Source organism: Panthera leo, chromosome A1 (assembly GCF_018350215.1).
Source record: "Panthera leo isolate Ple1 chromosome A1, P.leo_Ple1_pat1.1, whole genome shotgun sequence".
Classification (NCBI taxonomy): Eukaryota; Metazoa; Chordata; class Mammalia; order Carnivora; family Felidae; genus Panthera; species Panthera leo.
In genome coordinates, this window is record NC_056679.1 from 217,213,036 (window position 1) to 217,231,990 (window position 18,955).

Sequence of the window (18,955 nt, forward strand, 5' to 3'; positions counted from 1 at the left end):
TGTTTATTCATCAGAATTCGTCCCTGTAATTCTTAGTTGTAACATTTTTTAAGTTTTGAAAATTGGGTATAGTTTCCAGTTAAATAGTTCTGTCAAAAAACACACTCATAATAGTAAATAATTAGAAACGAATCTCTTACAATAGGAAAATTGTTGATGGAATAAAGTTGGTTAAAAAAAAAAGGCCTATACACTGAACGCAAAGATTATAAAAATCGATAGCTATGATAATGTGGTTTTTACTATTTTGCAAGAAATCATTGCCCAAACCTTAAATTAAAATTCCATCAAACATGCTACAATACAAAAACTTACATTCTGTTTTATTCTTTCCCCCCTAAATTTGCAACTTTTTTTAATTCGGAAAGTAGAACAAACTCATCATAAGAAAATCAGAAAATATGGATATGACAAAAGAATATACAGAACAATCATGATCCCAATCATCCTATGTTGGGTTTGGTGTTTATCCTTCTATATTCCTTTACTTGTATATTATGATTAATAGTATTATTGCATAAGATATATTGTGCCTGCTATGCATAAATTTGCCATAATTGGTTGAACAAGTCCTCTGCATTGGGGCTGTAAGGTTTTGTGTGGTTGGTGTGAGATGAGTTAGTGACTAAGACTGAAAACAGTATTCACCAACTGGCCCTACATTCCTTTGGCCAGATTTTAGTCTCATGACTGTCGCCAGAGACATGGGCATGAAAAATGTGATCCATCAGCACTAGTGGGCTTCTAGATCTTCCCAATGGTGAGTAGAGAGCAAGATATAGAAATAATTACCTAAAATTTAACATCTGTGAGGTATATCAATCAAATTGAAACAGAATAAACTTATTTAAAATACAGATCAGTACAAATGTCTCAAACTAGTATGTTAAAAGTGAAATGAGTGAGGGTAATCATTTTGACCAATCCTAATTATAAAAGACCTATTTGGATAAAGTATAATTTAATATATTCCTTAGATTTTTTATTTATCCTATGCAGTTAAAAAAAATCAAATGTACCCACTGAATTGCTTGTCTATATAAAGAATCGGGTTTTAAGAACTTAAAAATTAAACAAAAATATCATAAAAGATTTTTTTTAACTTCCAAAGAGCTCAGAAGTGAGGGGGAAAGATCCTTCAGTTTAAGCAGTGTCATATTCTGTCTGAAAATCAGTTTCTCCTTGATATGTTTTTCCTGCAGCAAAGTATTCTGACAGAGTCAAGTGTAATTGAACAAAAAGTGAAATTATTTCCTTTTATACAAAGGATGCCACACAATATTTGAATTTATATGTAACCTTGAATTGTCATTTCCTTTTATATTCAAGGTATGCCTATTGATTAGCTTACAAATTTTGTCACAAGTGTGACCCTGTCTTCATAGTTACTGTTAAAAATACTATTGTGAAAAAAAAATAAATAAAAATACCATTGTGTCACACTTTCTATCTTGTCCTGATGGCAAATAAAATTAGAATTGGAATAGTTCAATCAGGATTGTGGCTTGGGTCAACATTAAAGTTAAAGATATGTTCACAAACCTAAGATCTATGAGGAGAAGCATTGTCATGTTCAAGGCCATATCCTTGGCACTTCTATATCCTATCACATAGTAAGCATTCAACAAATATTTGATAAGTGAGATAGTAAGGTTTTTTGTCCTCCTAGCTCTGAGATGTGTAAGCTTTTATTTGGGAAATAAATGACATATCTTTTTCTCTGGTTTTGCCATGTATAGAAGGAGGCAATGCTTATACGATGGTGATTATGGTTTATTATGAAGTTAGACTACCTGAGTTCAAATCTCTGTTCTGCCATTTATCAGTTGTGTGATCTTGGGAAGGATGTTAACTTCTGTACAATAATTTCTCAGCTAGAAAAAGGGGAGATAATAATAACTCATATCTAATATGGCTGATGTGATAATCTAATGTGTTTACATCAGCTCTTGAGAGACCAAGCACTAAAAGGACACTGCTTAGCTCACTTAATGAAATTTGTAGCTAAATTGTGTGCCTACTTATGTCCACATTACAGTATAACTTGTTTTGTTTGATGCCAAATATGTAATACAAAATTGTTAGTGTCTTGTAAATTAAGCAGTAGTTGATCTTTTAAAATGCTTTTTAAAAAATGTCTTAATAATGGTTTACATTTATAAAACATTTTGAAAATAATCAGTTACTCATGTTTTCCTCTTAGTACAAGAATTCTTCTAGGTAGCTTTCTTATGTCAATCAAATAACAGCCATAAAAATACAGATAGATAAATAGATTTTAATGTCTCAGAAACTAGTGATATCAGTTATAAAACTTTTGCCCAAACACAAGGGTAAGGATATAATTTTCAGGGGGCTACATAATGAAAATATGAAGGATATAGATTACTTTCAATATAGTAGTATATTTTTAAACTCCACTTTCTTTAGAAATTATGAATAGATTCTATTTGGGCTTGTGTCAAAGTAATTTTCCGTGGTAGGAATCTTTCTGCTAGTCATTTTCATTCATTTTATTTGTTTGGATTCACTTTTTCAGTGAAAAATTACACATTGGTTTCAGGATTTTCTCTGTTGAATGAACATAGTAGACCCAATCCCCAAGCTGCTGAAGTGAAAAGGTAACTTAATGTCATCAGAACTAGGAATGTGAAGCTGAAATTGGTGACATATAAACAGTGCTAGTAATCATTTTCCATATAGAAATATTATTCAAGGGTCTCTAAAGAGTTTCTTTAGAAAGTAATAAAATGGTTTTCCATTATATAAACTAGCCATTTGTTAAAAAGAAAATGTAGCTAGCTGGTCATTTAGAAAGTTGGAAAATTGAATTTACTCTATAGTTGAGTGAGGAGGGTAAACAGTAGAGTGTGGGGTTCGTAATAACCCTCTTGAGGTCACATTATTATCATTCTCATTCTGGTGCTCTTAGACAAAGTTGATACAAAGATTTGGGGACTTTACATGGTGCTTCAAAAGACTCCAAGAAAAGAAATCTGTCATATCTAAACTAAGAAGGCTCTTTCAATGAACGCATTCTATATAAATACATTCTTGCTGAACTGTTAGCCTTTTAGATAGAGTCTTATAAAATTAGCTCTTAATCTTTGTATTCCAAGATATCAATACAAAAATCAAACAGATTTGAGGAGATCTGCAATTCACTTTATTCCTTCTAGAATATTTACATCACACTTCATTGTGTCCACTTGAAAACACATAATTATTTGAGATCTCTAATGGATATTGTAATACTCAAACAATAACCAAATAAGCACAAGATAATAGTATATACTTAGAAATGTGTTATATGGATTACAAAAACAATCTTAAAGCAAAGAAAAAAACTGTCCAATGATTGGATAGTTAAAATAATTTCTGATAGAAAAGACTATGAATAGTGTAGTAAAGAACACAGATTTTTGAGCTACATAGATTTGGATTCCTATCTTCAGTTTTGCCTATCAACCACCAGCAAACAGGTTTTTCCAAGTAATTTAGTCCCGCTATTTGTTTCTTGATCACTAAAATTAGAATAATGATATTGGAATGATATCAAGAAATTATGAGATTTATATGAGATAATCATCTGGATTTAATGAGATTATAACTGACTAGTCCAGAGAAATCACTTTCTAATTCATAATCATGAAGATTTATCATAGAGGTATTTGCCTTTCACCTGCTTATTCTCATTTCCTGAAGTGGAGAAGATATTCTTACTTCCAGCATTGAGTTAGCTTTTAATGATAATCTAATAATTACTGAATCATCATGAAATGGGGTGATACTAAAACTTTTGTCACTGGTAAGATATTAGGCATAATCAAATAAAAACAGATGCCAGGTATGAACTGCCAGTAAGTAAGGACTAATACAAACCAAGAGAGTATCAGCCTAACAGAAAGCTAAATACAAAGAAAAAAAATACATCATATTTACAAAATGGAGATAAACATGTTAGTAGTTAATATTGACAATGTGTCCTGTGACACCATGGTTTTTTTTGTTTGTTTTTGTTAGGGGTTATACTTGGGTTTTTCTGCAAACCTAATATACTTTGTGATAGGTGATCTTGCTCAAGATGATAGCAAACAGTTTGTCAAATGAATGCACAGAAAACCATAATTTATTTTCATTTTTTACAAATATATTGGTGTTATGTTACTAATAATTCAACCAAATTTACAGAAATTTATTCTTTCCTATAGTGAAGTCATTGTTATATGGGATTTCATACAAATTCTACTACCTTTCTCCAATTAAAAAATTTTAATTATTTAAAATCCATAATTTACATTAGGGTTCACTCTGGGCATTGTACACTTTATGAGTTTTGACAAATGTGTAATGACATGTATCCTCTGTTGTAGTATCATACAGTCCTCTGTGCTCTATTTATCCCTCTCGCCCCCAGAGCCCTTGGCAACCACTGCTCTTTTCACTGTCTCCATTGTTTTTGCTTCTTCCAAACTGTCATATAGTTGGAATCATACAGTATGTATCCTTTTCAGATAGACATCTTTCACTTGGTAATAAGCATTTAAAATTCCGCCATGTCTTTTAATGTCTTGGTAACACATTTATTTTTAGCACTGAATAATATTCCACTGTCTGTACATACCAACGTTTATCCACTTTTCTATTAAAGGACATCATGTTTGCTTCCAAGTTTTGGCAATTATGGATAAGGCTGCAATAAACATACATGTGCACATTTTTTTTTATGGATATAGGTTTTCAACTCCTATGGGTAAAAATACCAAGGAGCAGAATTGCTGGATCATATGGTAACAATATGTTTAGTTTAGTAATAAAATGCCAACTGTCTACCAAAGTAGCCACACAACTTTGCATTTCCACCAACAATGAAGGAGAGTTTCTGTTGCTCCTCACCCTTGCCAGCATTGCTCATTTTTTTTTTGGATTTTCACTATCCTAATAGGTGTGCACTTATCTCATTGTTTTAATGCACAATTCCCTAATGACATATGATCTTGAGTATCTTTTCATATGCTTGTCTTCTTTCTATATAGCTCTTTGGTGAGGTGTCTGCTTGAGACTTCTGAACATTTTTAATTTTTTTTGCTTAATGTTTATTTATATCTGAGAGAAAGAGCAAGCACAAGTCAGGAAGTGGCAGAGAGAGACCAATAGAGAATCTGAAGCAGGCTCTAAGCTCTGAGCTGTCAGCACAGAGCCTGATGCGGGGCTTGAATTCACAAGCTGTGTGATCATGACCTGAGCCGAAGTCAACGCTTAACTGACTGAGCCACCCAGGAGCACAGGAGACCCATTTTTGCTCATTTTTAAATTGTTCATTTTCTTATTTCTGAGTTTTAAGAGTTAGTTATATATTTTGGTTAACAGTCTTTAATCAAGTATATTTTTTTCTGCGAATATTTTGTCTTGGTATGTGGCTTGTCTTCATTTTCTCTTAACATAATCTTTCACGTAGTAAAAGGTTTTTTTTATTATTTTAATAAAGTCCAGCTTATTATTTTTTTCTTTCATGGATTATACCTTTGGTATAGTGTCTAAAAAAGTCATCACCATAACCAAGGTCACCTAGATTTTCTCCTATGGTATTTCCTAGGAGTTTGATAGTTTTCCATTTCATCTTTAGGTCTATGATCCACTTTGAGTTAATTTTTGTGAAGGGTAGTAAGGTCTGTGTCTAGATTTATGTTTGTGCTTGTGGATGACCTGTTGTTCCAATACCTTTTGTTGAAAAGACCATCTTTTCTCCATTGTATTGTACTTTCTCCTTTGTCAAAGATAAGTTGAATGTATTTATGTGAGTCTATTTCTGATCTCTATACTGCTCCCTTGATCTACTTGTCTATTTTTTTGCCAATACCACACTGTCTGGAATACTGTAGTTTTATGTAAGTCTTGAATTTGAGCAGTTTCAGGTCTTTGATTTTGTTCCTCTTCTTTGTGTTGGAAAAAATAATTTAATAAAATCTAGACTGAGGATTATCTTGCAAGTATATCTCATATTCTAAAGAAATAATTGAGAAAATATTTTATAAAAGAGGCACTGTGTGTTATACACTTGCACACAACATCGTCTCAACTATTCAACTCTGCTGTTTCAAGTAAAACAGTCTTAAATAAAATATAAATGAATTAGAGTGGCTATGCTACAATACATCTTGATTTGCAAAAACAGATGCTGGGTCACAGGTGCTAAACCTGTTTTGTCTACTACCTTATAACTGGTATCAAACAAAGTCTCGGCAAATATCATGGATTTAGTAAGTGTATGGTGAAGAGACAAATAAAGAATATTTTTCCATTGGAAATATCTATTGATATTTTATTTTTAAGGTATTTATTTAAATTTCAGTTAGTTAACATACAGTATAATATTAGTTTTAGGTGTACAATATAGTGATTCAACACCACCCCGTGCTCCTCACAAGTGCACTTCTTAATCCCATCATCTACCCATTCCCCCCTCCCACCTCTCCTCTGGTGACCATCAGTTTGTTCTCTATAGTTAAGTGTCTGTTTCTTGGTTTGCTTCCTTCTCTCTCTCTCTTTTTTTTTTGCTCCTCTGTTTTCTTTCTTAAATTCCACATATGAGTGAAATCATATGGTATCTGTCTTTCTCTGACTGGCTTATTTCACTCAGCATAATGCTCTCTAGCTCCATTCATGTCCTTGCAAATAGCAAGATTTCATTCTTTTTTTTTTATGGCTAAGTAATATTCCGGTGTGTGTGTCTGTGTGTGTGTGTAAGTGTGTGTATGATATACATATATGACATATATGAATATATATCATATATAGATATATATATGATATCTGATATCATATATATGATATATTACATATATATAAGTGGTATACCACATCTTCTTTATCCATTCATCAGTTGATGGACATTTGGGCTCTTTTCATAATTTGGCTATATGCTGCTATAAACATTGAGTTGCTATAAACATTGAGGTGCATGTATCCCTTTGAATCAGTATTTTTGTATCCTTTAAGTAAATACCTACTTGTGCAAGTGCTGTATCATAGGGTAGTTCTATTTTCAGCTTTTTAAGGAACGACCATACTGTTTTCCACAGGGGCTGAATTTGTGTACCAGTTCTAGCAATCTTTTGGTGGAGTCTTTCAGGTTTTCTATATAGAGTATCAAGCCATCTGCAAATAGTAGAAGTTTGACATCTTTCTTGCCGATTTGGATGCCTTTTATTTCTTTTTGTTGTCTGATTGCTGAGGCTATTTACTTTGTAAATAACAGTGGTGAGAGTGGACATCTCTGTCTTGTTCCTGACCATAGAGGAAAAACGCTCAGTTTTTTACCTATAATTCAGAAGTGTATATCCTATTTTCAGCAAAGCTTAAACTCCATTAAAGGGATTCTGGTTATAAGAAGCTAATAGTTCATGTATATTCCTCACTGAGAGGAGTATTATTGCTTATTACTCTATGCATAATGTATACAATATAGTCATCCACATCTGATAATAGTTTGTACAAGTCAATAAGGAGTCTATAACACAAGAAGAAAAAATAAATAATATTCCCATTAGGTAAACTTAATGTCTGCATTTTTAATACCGAAGGCTCTGTGTATTGTAATGGAAAAAATATATTTAGCTAAAATACGTATTTATAATGCAAAAAATATATTAGCTAAAATACATATTGTAGATGCAAATTTCTCATGACTCTGAAGTAGATACTCTCATTCAAACACAAGATATAATAATAACATTTTTTTAGTAAAGTTCACTGTAGAAGTGAGACATTATTTCTGAAAACTCAGTTTATTTCATGTTTTAATTTAGCATTTCAAAATGTCTGTAAAAAGTTATTTAGAAGCATATTTATTTCTGTAAATTACAGTCTATTTTAGTAGTCAATTGTAGTATTAATATTCATATTAATTCTAGCCTGCTAATATTCCTTATTCTAATCAGAATATGCAAACCTTTGTTATTATTCACTGTTGCCATCCATTAACAAATCACATGGGAAAAATGTTCTTTAATACATTTTGCACTGAGAGTGCAATCTGAAATAAGGATTTTTTTCTTGTGGGATCCAAGAGGCATATTGGTATAGGTAATCTGAAATAGGAAATGATGTAAAATTGGAGAATCTGCTTAGCCATTTGTTGGGGTTATTACTGAGGATGATGAGATTATACACAATGCTTGGCTAACTGAAGTGTAGCTCAGAGATTTCAGGTGGGCTGCAGTTAAGCCTGGGAGGGCCTTGGGTCTCTTGGGATGCCTGTCTAACCAGCCTGATTGTGGAATGCTTGGGGGCCGGCCCTCTTAGGTGTTTCTGCAGTCCTTGGAGAACTCCGTTCTGTACCTTGTATACAAAGTTTAGCAAAACAATAGGACACAAAGACCCTTGCCATATATCTCTGATTTGATGAGTTTCTTTTGATTGTTCCCCTTGAAGTCAACCACCCTTTGCTTTTGTACCTGAAATGTTGTCCGCCCTCTGTACACAAGCCATCTGAGATTTGTGACCGGCCTGACACTGCAAGAAAAGAGAATAGGAGTGAGGTGAACGGGGTCTTCGTCTTTGAACGTTGACCTCCAAGCCTTCTCCTCTCCTTCTTGGCAAAGTGTAGAGTAATCTTTCATGCCTCGGGGCAGGGTTTGTTGGTCATTCCTGGCAGACATTGAATATCCAAGCAAGGATCTTAGTGGGTTTCATTAGTGTCAAAAGGGATCCACTATTTTAAGTAAATTCTTCAAGCACAGTGAACTAATTGGTCTAATAACAGCCATTATGTTTATTGAATTTGTTTCCATAGTAGCATATTTAGACCTATAATAAATAAAGGCTTTATTAAAAACTTATATTACTAATGAACAAAGGCAAGAGATGATAAAAGTAAAAACAAAGATTTAATATAGTCTATTAAACTATAATGTCCCTATGTTTTAACAAAAAGTTCTCATGATGCACAATCACCAGTTACAATATTCACTGCAGTGGCCCCGCTGTCCAGCTCTCTGATACTGACCTTACATATGAGTCCTAATTTCATCTCTTGAGCAATTTATAGGGCGTTTCCATTTGCATGTGCTGCCCTTGCCTCAAAGTGCATGGTTTAATACTGACATCATATTTTTCTTTATGTCTCAACATTCCTATCTCTTAATAAATAGGTCTAGAAAGGTTAAGTTTTCCTTCAGGGCAAGTCCAAACAACAATTATCAATGCTTCAAAAACTTAACCTTTCCTGTGGTCTGCACTGAAATATTGTCTGTGGGTCTAGACTCTAGCTCTTTGTAAAGAAGGCATCCAGTGAAAAGTAATAAGACTTTAACTATAATCTTCAAATTATCACTTGATTGATGTAAGAACTGAGGCTTAGAGAGCTTTGCCAGCTTGCTCAAAATTGCATTGCTGATGAGACTGCAAGAGGCTTTAAGAGAAAAAAAGCAGATATTTGGGGAGAAAAGGTAGAAGGGACTGTCTGTGAAAGAGACATGAGTACACAATTGAGAGAGTAAGGAAATGTGCCAATTGAACAATATTATCAAATACTGATGTGATTAGATATTAATACTATTAATGCTGAAGAATATAGGGTAATTTTCTTGTCATTTATTTTTTGTTTCAAAATTGACCAGTTTGAATTCACCTGATTTTCTTTGATTTAGGTAATGTAATTACTTATCTATTACATAAGAATTTGTATAATTTTTAGGATTTTGAGTGTTCTCCCTAATGTTCTCCCTAAATTGGTTTCTCATCCAGAATACAAAGAACCTTCTAAGCATGTTAAGTCTTTTTTGGTGAAAAAAAAAAAAATGCCAGTTGCAGAAGGTTCTTACTATTGTAGGGGAAATCTCAACCTACCCTGGTCCACTGGAAACATAAAAATGTTACTGAACTAATAGGCTTCTGATTTTGTAGGTTATGTTTCTCACTCTTTTTCATAAGTGCTTCCAAACAAGGTACATAAGGTATTCACTAATCCTTGGTTACCAGTGCTAATCAACATTCTTATCTAATCTTCACATTTAACCAAGTTTCTACTGCTAGCCTGAATGCTTTCTCTGAGAACAATTTGCTACATATTCAACAGACTGAAAACCCTTCTGGAATTGGCATCATTCCTTAGGAGCAGAGCTTAACCAAAGACTGAAGGAAGACAGAATATGCATACTTCAGCTCACTTGCCTTTTCGACATATGTGTTGTATTCTGTTTCCTGGAATTCGCATGTGTCATTAGGCTTCAAGTAAAACTAGTGGTAACTTGATGGATAACAACACATTTTCAATATAATATGATGAAAAGTAAATACCTATGGATTTCTTGGTTTTATAAGTCAAAACCTAAGAAAAAAAGATTTTCTTTTTAACTGAATTGGCTTAATATCTTGATAACACATATCATAGGAAAATTCATTAGTTTACTAATTATAACAGCAAACCAAGGAGATAAATAAATAAATCAAAAGTTGTTTTTTTTTAACGAAATGGCATCTACTTTTTTTCTGTTAAAATACTATGGGTGATTATAATGCATAGTCATATTTATTTCCTCCTATTAATGCTAATAAAAGCAGCCTTTTTTTAAAAATATGAAATTTATTGCCAAATTGGTTTCCATACAACACCCAGTGCTCATCCCAACAGGTGCCTCCTCAAAGCCCACCACCCACTTTCCCCTCCCTCCCACCCCCATCAACCCTCAGTTTATTCTCAGTTTTTAAGAGTCTCTTATGGTTTGTCTCCCTCCCTCTCTAACTTTTTTTTTCTTCCCCTCCCCCATGGTCTTCTGTTAAGTTTCTCAGGATCCACATAAGAGTGAAAACATATGGTATCTGTCTTTCTCTGTATGACTTATTTCACTTAGCATAACACTCTCCAGTTCCATCCACATTGCTACAAAAGGCCATATTGCATTCTTTCTCATTGCCACGTAGTATTCCATTGTGTATATAAACCACAATTTCTTTATCCATTCATCAGTTGATGGACATTTAGGCTCTTTCCATAATTTGGCTATTGTTGAAAGTGCTGCTATAAACATTGGGGTACAAGTGCCCCTATGCATCAGTACTCCTGTATCCCTTGGGTAAATTCCTAGCAGTGTTATTGCTTGGCCATAGGGTAGATCTATTTTTAATTTTTTGAGGAACCTCCACACTGTTTTCCAGAGTGGCTGCACCAGTTTGCATTCCCACCAACAGTGCAAGAGGGTTCCCATTTCTCCACATCCTTGCCAGCATCTATAGTGTCCTGATTTGTTCATTTTAGCCACTCTGGCTGGTGTGAGGTGGTATCTGGGTGTGGTTTTGATTTGTATTTCCCTGATGAGGAGTGATGTTGAGCATCTTTCCACATGCCTGTTGGCCATCTGGATGTCTTCTTTAGAGAAGTGTCTATTCATGTTGTCTGTCCATTTCTTCACTGGGTTGTTTGTCTTTCGGGTGTGGAGTTTGGTGAGCTATTTATAGATTTTGGATACTAGCCATTTGTCCAATATGTCATTTGCAAATATCTTTTCCCATTCCATTGGTTGCCTTTTTTGTTGATTGTTTCCTTTGCTGTGCAGAAGCTTTTTATCTTCATAAGGTCCCAGTAATTCACTTTTGCTTTTAATTCCCTTGCTTTGGGGATGTCAAGTAAGAAATTGTTATGTCTGAGGTCAGAGAGGTCTTTCCCTGCTTTCTCCTCTAGGGTTTTGATGGTTTCCTGTCTCACATTCAGGTCCTTTATCTATTTTGAGTTTGTTTTTGTGAATGGTGTGAGAAAGTGGTCTAGTTTCATTCTTCTGCATGTTGCTGTCCAGTTCTCCCAGCGCCATTTGTTAAATAGAATGTCTTTTTTTCCATTGGATATTCTTTCTTGCTTTGTCAAAGATTAGTTGGCCATACTTTTGTGGGTCTAATTCTGGGGTTTCTATTCTATTCCATTGGTCTATGTGTCTGTTTTTGTGCCAATGCCATGCTGTCTTGATGATTACAGCTTTGTAGTAGAGGCTAAAGTCTGGGATTGTGATGCCTCCTGCTTTGGTCTTCTTCAAAATTACTTTGGCTATCTGGGGTCTTTTGTGAGAAGCAGCCTTTTGAATCTAGTAACTACATCCTAAAATTATGGCAAGTGAGAAGTATCAAATTTTAAGACCTATCCTTCTAGCCTTTACATTATTTTAAAAATGTTTACTTTTGAGAGAGAGAGAGAGCTCCTGTGCATGAGTGGGGGGGCAGAAGGAGAGGGGGATGCAGGATCCAAAGTAGGCTCTGTACTTACAGCAGAGAGCCTGATGCAGGACTTGAAATCACGAACTGTGAAATCATGACCTGAGTCAAAGTCAGATGTTTAACCGACTGAGCCACCCAGGCAGCCCTAGCCTTTCCACTTTAAATTGCTTATAAAGATATACATGGAGTTTGGATCCTACTTTTAGGAAGCAGATCACAATTGCTCATAGATATGCACACACACACACACACACACACACACACACACACTCAAACACACACACATATGATAACTTCTAGTACCAGCAATAGTGTTGGAAAGCAATTCAGTCATGGACAGTGTGAATATAAATTGTGACAAACTTTGGAGAAAATATGTGGCAGTGCAAATTAATATCAAACATGTATATTACCTTTGACACATCAAATCAAATTTTAGAATTCTAATAGAAATGATAACACCATGCATATACCTTGTAAAACTATAGTGAGAGAACATGAGAAAAAAAATTAAATGTCCATCAGTGGGGAATGGTTGACCTTTTCTATATCCACCCAGTAAAATTGAAATATCATATATCCATGTCAAGCCATCATAATTAAGTATGAAATCTTGTTGCAAGATTAAATATATAAGAGGGGGAAGAGAAGAAAAGAGAGGAGACAGCTGAAAAAAATATCAAAGAAAAAAAAAAAAGATAGCTACCAAAGCTACCAAAGGGGCTAAGAGACTGACAGAGACTCTTTTAAAAAAATTAATACCATAATCATACTTAAAGCAAAATCTAAAAAAAAAACAAAAAAAAAAAAAACAAAAAAAAAAAAAACCAAGCAAAAAACAGGATTGTAAATAAAATACACACATGAATTTCTTAATGCAAGTATTAAGAACCTTCATTTAAATATAGAATTTGATTGGGACACCTGGGTGGCTCAGTAAGTTAAGTATCAGACTGTTGATGTCAGCTCAAGTCATGATCTCACTGTTCTTGAGTTCGAGCACCACTCAGGACTCTGTTCTGATGGCATGGAGCCTGCTTCAGATTCGCTCTCTCATCTTTCTCTGCCTCTCCCACTCTCCCTCACTTTCAGAATAAACTAAATAAATATATAATTTGATGAAGAGAAGCAAAGAAACTTCTTCCTTCCCCCCTTAACACACAATTATGTACATAGTCAACATTTAGCATGTTCAGCCTCTGAAAGTTCATCAACCATGTTTTTTGGGGGCCTTTTTATTGTCCACAGGGATTTATTATTCACCTTAATAAATTAATAAAGAATTTTAGTGATGTTTTCCTCCTGAATATCTTAGATAGACAACAATGACTTGTGCTCAAAAAAAAAGTCTTTATGAACTCAAAACATTGTGAAACCTTTTTTATAAAATATGTCTTAGCCATGAAATACAAAATCAAAACTTTCCTTTAACACTTAAATTGTTACCAAATCATTCAATACCATTGTTTAGGAAGATCATGGGGAAATTAGTGATTTCAAGAAACACAGAAGTTTATATGCAAAAGTAACCTCACATTTAAATTTCACTTTGAAAATTTACTTGATCAAAAAACATTTCTTAGATTCTTTTATTCATTTCTAATTTACAGCATTATAAAGTCAAATTTTGACTGTTGAAAACAGTTGCCACAGATGAAAATGTTTTCCAACTGAATTTTCATAGTCATTACAAAGTTAGGTTTATAATGCAATTGCTGACAGGCTTTTAGCATCTTGATGTTCAATATTCATTTCTGCTACAAGAAAACTCAAACTAAAAACTTTTTTTTTGGTAGCTGACACTGTTCAATGCTTGACTGGAAGACTATTTTAGGACAATCAAAAGGAATAATAGCATACAAAAATTGATCTGATTTAATAGACACAATTTTGGAAAGGAATAATTTAACATAATGTGGAAGAAAAATCTTGTCTGTTTACTTAAAGACCAGAAAGCCCACAGATAAGCAGATGTTCAGTACTTCCCTTTGGTATTTTGATATTTAAGGGACTAAGCAGAGTTAATACAACCTCGTCTTTTCAATTCTACTAACTTTCATTGGATTTTCATCCTTTCCCTGTACCTTTTTATTTTTATTTTTCCTATTTTTTGTAGTTTCAAGTTTTTATTTAAATTCCAGTCAGCTAAAATACAGTGTAACATTAGTTTCAGGAGTAGAATTGAGTGATTCATCACTTGCATATCATACTCTGTGTTAATCACAAGTGCCTTCCTTTTATAAAAAAAATTTTTATTAAGTGTACTTATATTTGAGATACGGGGGCAGAGAGAGAAGGGTACAGAGGATCCAAAGTGGGCTCTGTGCTAAGAGCAGACAGTCTGATGTGGGGCTCAAACTCACGAACTGGGAGATCATGACCTGAGTTGAAGTTGGACACTTAACCAACTGAGCCCCACAAGTGCCCTCCTTAATACCCATCACCCATTTAATCCATTTCCCCACCCACCTCCCCTTCAGCATCTCTCAGTTTGCTCTCTATAGTTAAGAGTCTGTATGTTGGTTTGCCTCCTTCTCTTTTTTTTCTTTACTTCTCTGTTTTGTTTCTCAAATTCCTCATATGAGTGAAATCATATGGTATTTGTCTTTCTCTGACTTAATTCACTTATCCTAATACTCTCTAGCTCCATCCATATTGTTGCGAATGACAGGATTTCATTCTTCTTCATGGCTGAGTAATATTCCACCACATACATATGTGTGTGTGTGTGTGTGTGTATATATACACACACACACACACACACACACACACACACACACATATGTATACCACTTCCTCATTATCCATTCATCAGTCAATGGACATCTGGGCTCTTTCCATAATTTGGCTCATGTTGATAATACTGGTATAAATATCAGGTTTCATGTATCCCTTTGAATGAATATTTTTGTATCCTTTGTGTAAATACCTAGTAGTGCAATTGCTGTGTCATAGGGTAGTTCTATTTTTAACTTTTGGAGGAAACTCCATACTGTTTTCCAGAGTGGCTGCACAAGTTTACATTCTCATCAACAGTATAAGAAGATTCCCCTTTCTCCATATCCTCACAAACATCTGTTGTTTCCTGCATTGTTAATTTTAGCCATTCTGACAGGTGTGAGGTGATATCTCATTGTAGTTTTGATTTGTATTTCCCTGATGATTAGTGATGTTGAGCATCTTTTCATGTGTCTCTTAGCCACCTGCATGTCTTTGAAAAATGTCTATTCATGTCTTCTGCCCATTTTTTACCTAGATTATTTGTTTTTGGGGTGCTGAGCTTGATAAGTTTTTTACACATTTTGGAAACTAACCCTTCATCAGATATGTCATTTGCAAATACCTTCTCCCACTGCTTATAGTTTTGTTTATTGTTTCTTTCACTATAGAGACAATTTTTATCTTGATGAAATCCCAATTATTTATGCTTTTGTTTCTCTTGCTTCTGGAGACATCTAAAGAGAAGTTGCTATGACCAATGTCAAAAATGTTACTGCCTGTATTCTCTGACATTTTGATGGTCTCCTGTCTCACATTTAGGTCTTTCATCCATTTGGAATTTATTTTTGTGTGTAGTGTAAGAAAGTGGTCCAGTTTCATTCTTTTGCATGTGCCTGTCAAATTTTCCCAACACCATTTGTTGAAGAGACAACAGACTCATTTGTTGAAGAATCTTTTTTCCATTGGATATTTTTTCCTCTTTGTTGAAGATTAGTTGACTATAGGTGTGGGTCCATTTCTGGATTTTCTATTCTGTTCCATTAATCTATCAGTCTGTTTTTTTTTTTTTTATGTCAATACCATACTGTATTAATCACTATAGCTTTTTAATATAACATGGATCCCAGAATTGTGATGCCTTGAAATTGCTTTTCTTTTTCAAGGTTTCCTTGGTTATTCAGGATGTTTGGGATTCCATACAAATTTTAGGATTATTTGTTTGTTCTAGCTATCTCTGTGAAGAATGCTGGTGGTATGATAGGGATTGAATTAAACGTGTAGACTGCTTTGGGTACTATCAACATTTTCACAATACTTGTTTTCCAACCCATGGACATAGAATGTTTTTCCTTTCTTTGTGTTATCTCCAGGGCCAGATGGCTTCACAGGAGAATTCTACCAAACATTTAAGGAGTTATTACCTGTTCTTCCCAAACTATTCCAAAACATACAAAGGGAAGGAAAACTTCCAAAACTCATTCTGTGAGGTGAGCATTACCTTGATTCCAAAACCAAAGATTCCACTAAAAAAGAGAATTACAAGCCAATATCCATGATGGACACGATGCAAAAACTCTCAACAAAATACTCGTAAAGTGAATCCAATAGTAGATTAAAAGAATCATTCACCACAATCAAGTGGGATTTATTCCTGGGATGCAAACGTGGTTCAATATTCACAAATCAATCATAATGATACATCACATTAATAAAAGAAAGGATAAGAACCATATGATCCTCTCAACAGATGCAGAAAAAGCATTTGATGAAGTAAAGAATTTTTCTTGATAAAAACCCTCAACAAGTAGGGATAAAGGGAACATACCTCAGCATCATAAAGGCCATATATGAAAGACCCACAGCTAACATCATCCTCAATGGGGAAAAACAGAGTTTTTCCTCTACAGACAGGAACAAGACAGGGATGCCCACTCTGTCTACTGTTATTTAACATAGTACTGGAATTCCTAGCCTCAGCAATTAGACAACAAAAAGAAATAAAAACCACCTAAATTGGCAAGGAAAAAAAATCAAACTGTCACTATTTGGAGATGACATGATACTCTATATAGAAAGACTCCACCAAAAAATTGCTAGATCTGATACACAAATACAGTAATGTCGCAGGATATAAATTAATCTGTTACAAAAAATCTGTTACATTTCTATACACTAATAATGAAGAGCAGAAAGAGAAATCAAGTAATCAATCCCATTTACAGTTGCACCCAAAACATAAGATACGTAAGAATAAAGCTAACCAAAGAGGTAAAAGATAGGTACTCTGAAAACAGTACAAACACTTATCTCTGCATCTTTTTAGAAGCTGCTTCTGTGGGATCTTATGTATACTATAGCCTCTTAGTAAGATATATAAAAAGCAAAAAAACATAAATTTTATTTATCCAGTTATACCAGCAGTTAATTATATAATCCAATTTTGTTTCATTTGTACTTTAGTATGAATATTTGTATGTCTAAAGAATTGGGAAAACCCATTTTATTTGCACATCAGAATTAAACTGTCAATATAGATGGAATGATTTCATGGTTAGTTGCTATTTGCCAATATTGTGTCCCAAACTAGAAATCACTTCCAATGAAGAAGAGAGGAAAAAAAAAGACAAAGAAAAAAGAGACAGAGAAAGGCAATGACATTTCTGCACAAAGAAGTTTGAAACTGTGTCAATTACTTGAAAAATCAATTTAATGTAAGCCCAGTCTCAGTGTGTTTGGTAGCTTGAGTTTAGATAACTATTTATAAAGTTCATTTCTGCAACTTCGGTTTAATCAGTAACATTATGTAATGGTAGGAGACAAGTCTCAGGGTGCTGAAATCTGAAACAGTTTTGGCTTCCTATGTGATTGATAAAACCTGTTTGAAACAAAAAACTTAATTCCATTGTCAAATGCAGTATCAGTGAGGAGCCTTATTTCACTTTCACGGTAGAACAATAGGAGATATATAATTCTACCTAAATTTGTCTCACTGTTCAGCTTATAATTAAACACACTGTCACATGTGCATTTTCTACTTTTATATTAGTGATTAAGAAAAGAATGGTTTCACCTAAATAGTATAAATTGCTATTTCAAATGGAATGATTCCTTTATGTGTTTATATAAATCATCCACACTTAATTTTTCTCTAAAAATTTTATTAGAATTATGTATACACATTTATAAAGATTTGTAAGACATTTGCTTGCTTATGTAGTTTATAGTTTTCTAAATGTTTAGTGGTAACAGTTAAATTAGTAACATACTTATTTCTTTAAATTATACAAACATAGTTTGCATGTGTGTCTTCAAATTCTAGGAAATTCTGAATATACCATTTACTTTTTCAGAATGACACCTTTTCCTTGAGTTTTATGATTTATATTGTAAGAAATTAATATATGGGGCAGGTGGGTGGCTCAGTCAGTTAAGCATCCAACTTCAGCTCAGGTCATGATCTCGCAGTTCATAAGTTCAAGCCCCGCATCAGGCTCTGTGCTGACAGCTCAGAGCCTGGAGCCTGCTTTGGATTCTGTCTCCCTCTCTCTCTGCTCCTCCCCTGCTCACATTCTGTCTCTGTCTCTGTCTCTGTCTCTGTCTCTCAAAAATAAATCAACATTAAAAAAAAATTAAAAAAAGAAATTAACATAGAAGTATATATTTTCTAAAAAAAATGTATATCTATCTATCTATCTATCCAAATATGATTTTATATTCAAATTTACTCACTATGATGATTCTATGCTATTCCTCTGGATTATAACATAGAGTTAAAAGCTTTCCACTTATGTTGTATTCTTAGTACATCATGTGCATAATTTGAAATAATAATTTTGCTAAAATTTCCATCCAAATGGAGAATTATATGTCAGTTGGGGTTACTGGAAAGAATATGGATTCTGGAGTCTTAGAAAAACAGTTTCCAAGTACTGGATTCAAGACTGCCTATTACAGGAACTTTCTCTCCTTCAGTTGTTTTTTTTCTTTCTTTTTCTTTTTTTGTTTTTAATCTTGCATTGAAAGGTGGTTA

At 33.8% G+C, this 18,955-nt stretch overlaps 1 protein-coding gene across 1 annotated transcript in view; it reads left to right on the plus strand.

Annotated features, from left to right (window-relative positions):
• Positions 1-675: 675 nt before the first annotated feature.
• The window catches only part of CDH9 (cadherin 9), a 169,248-nt gene continuing 150,968 nt past the window's right edge, over positions 676-18,955 (plus strand). The window contains exon 1 of the mRNA XM_042952802.1: positions 676-760. The gene's annotated coding sequence lies outside the window, so the exon portion shown is untranslated. The remainder of the gene's footprint in view (positions 761-18,955) is intronic.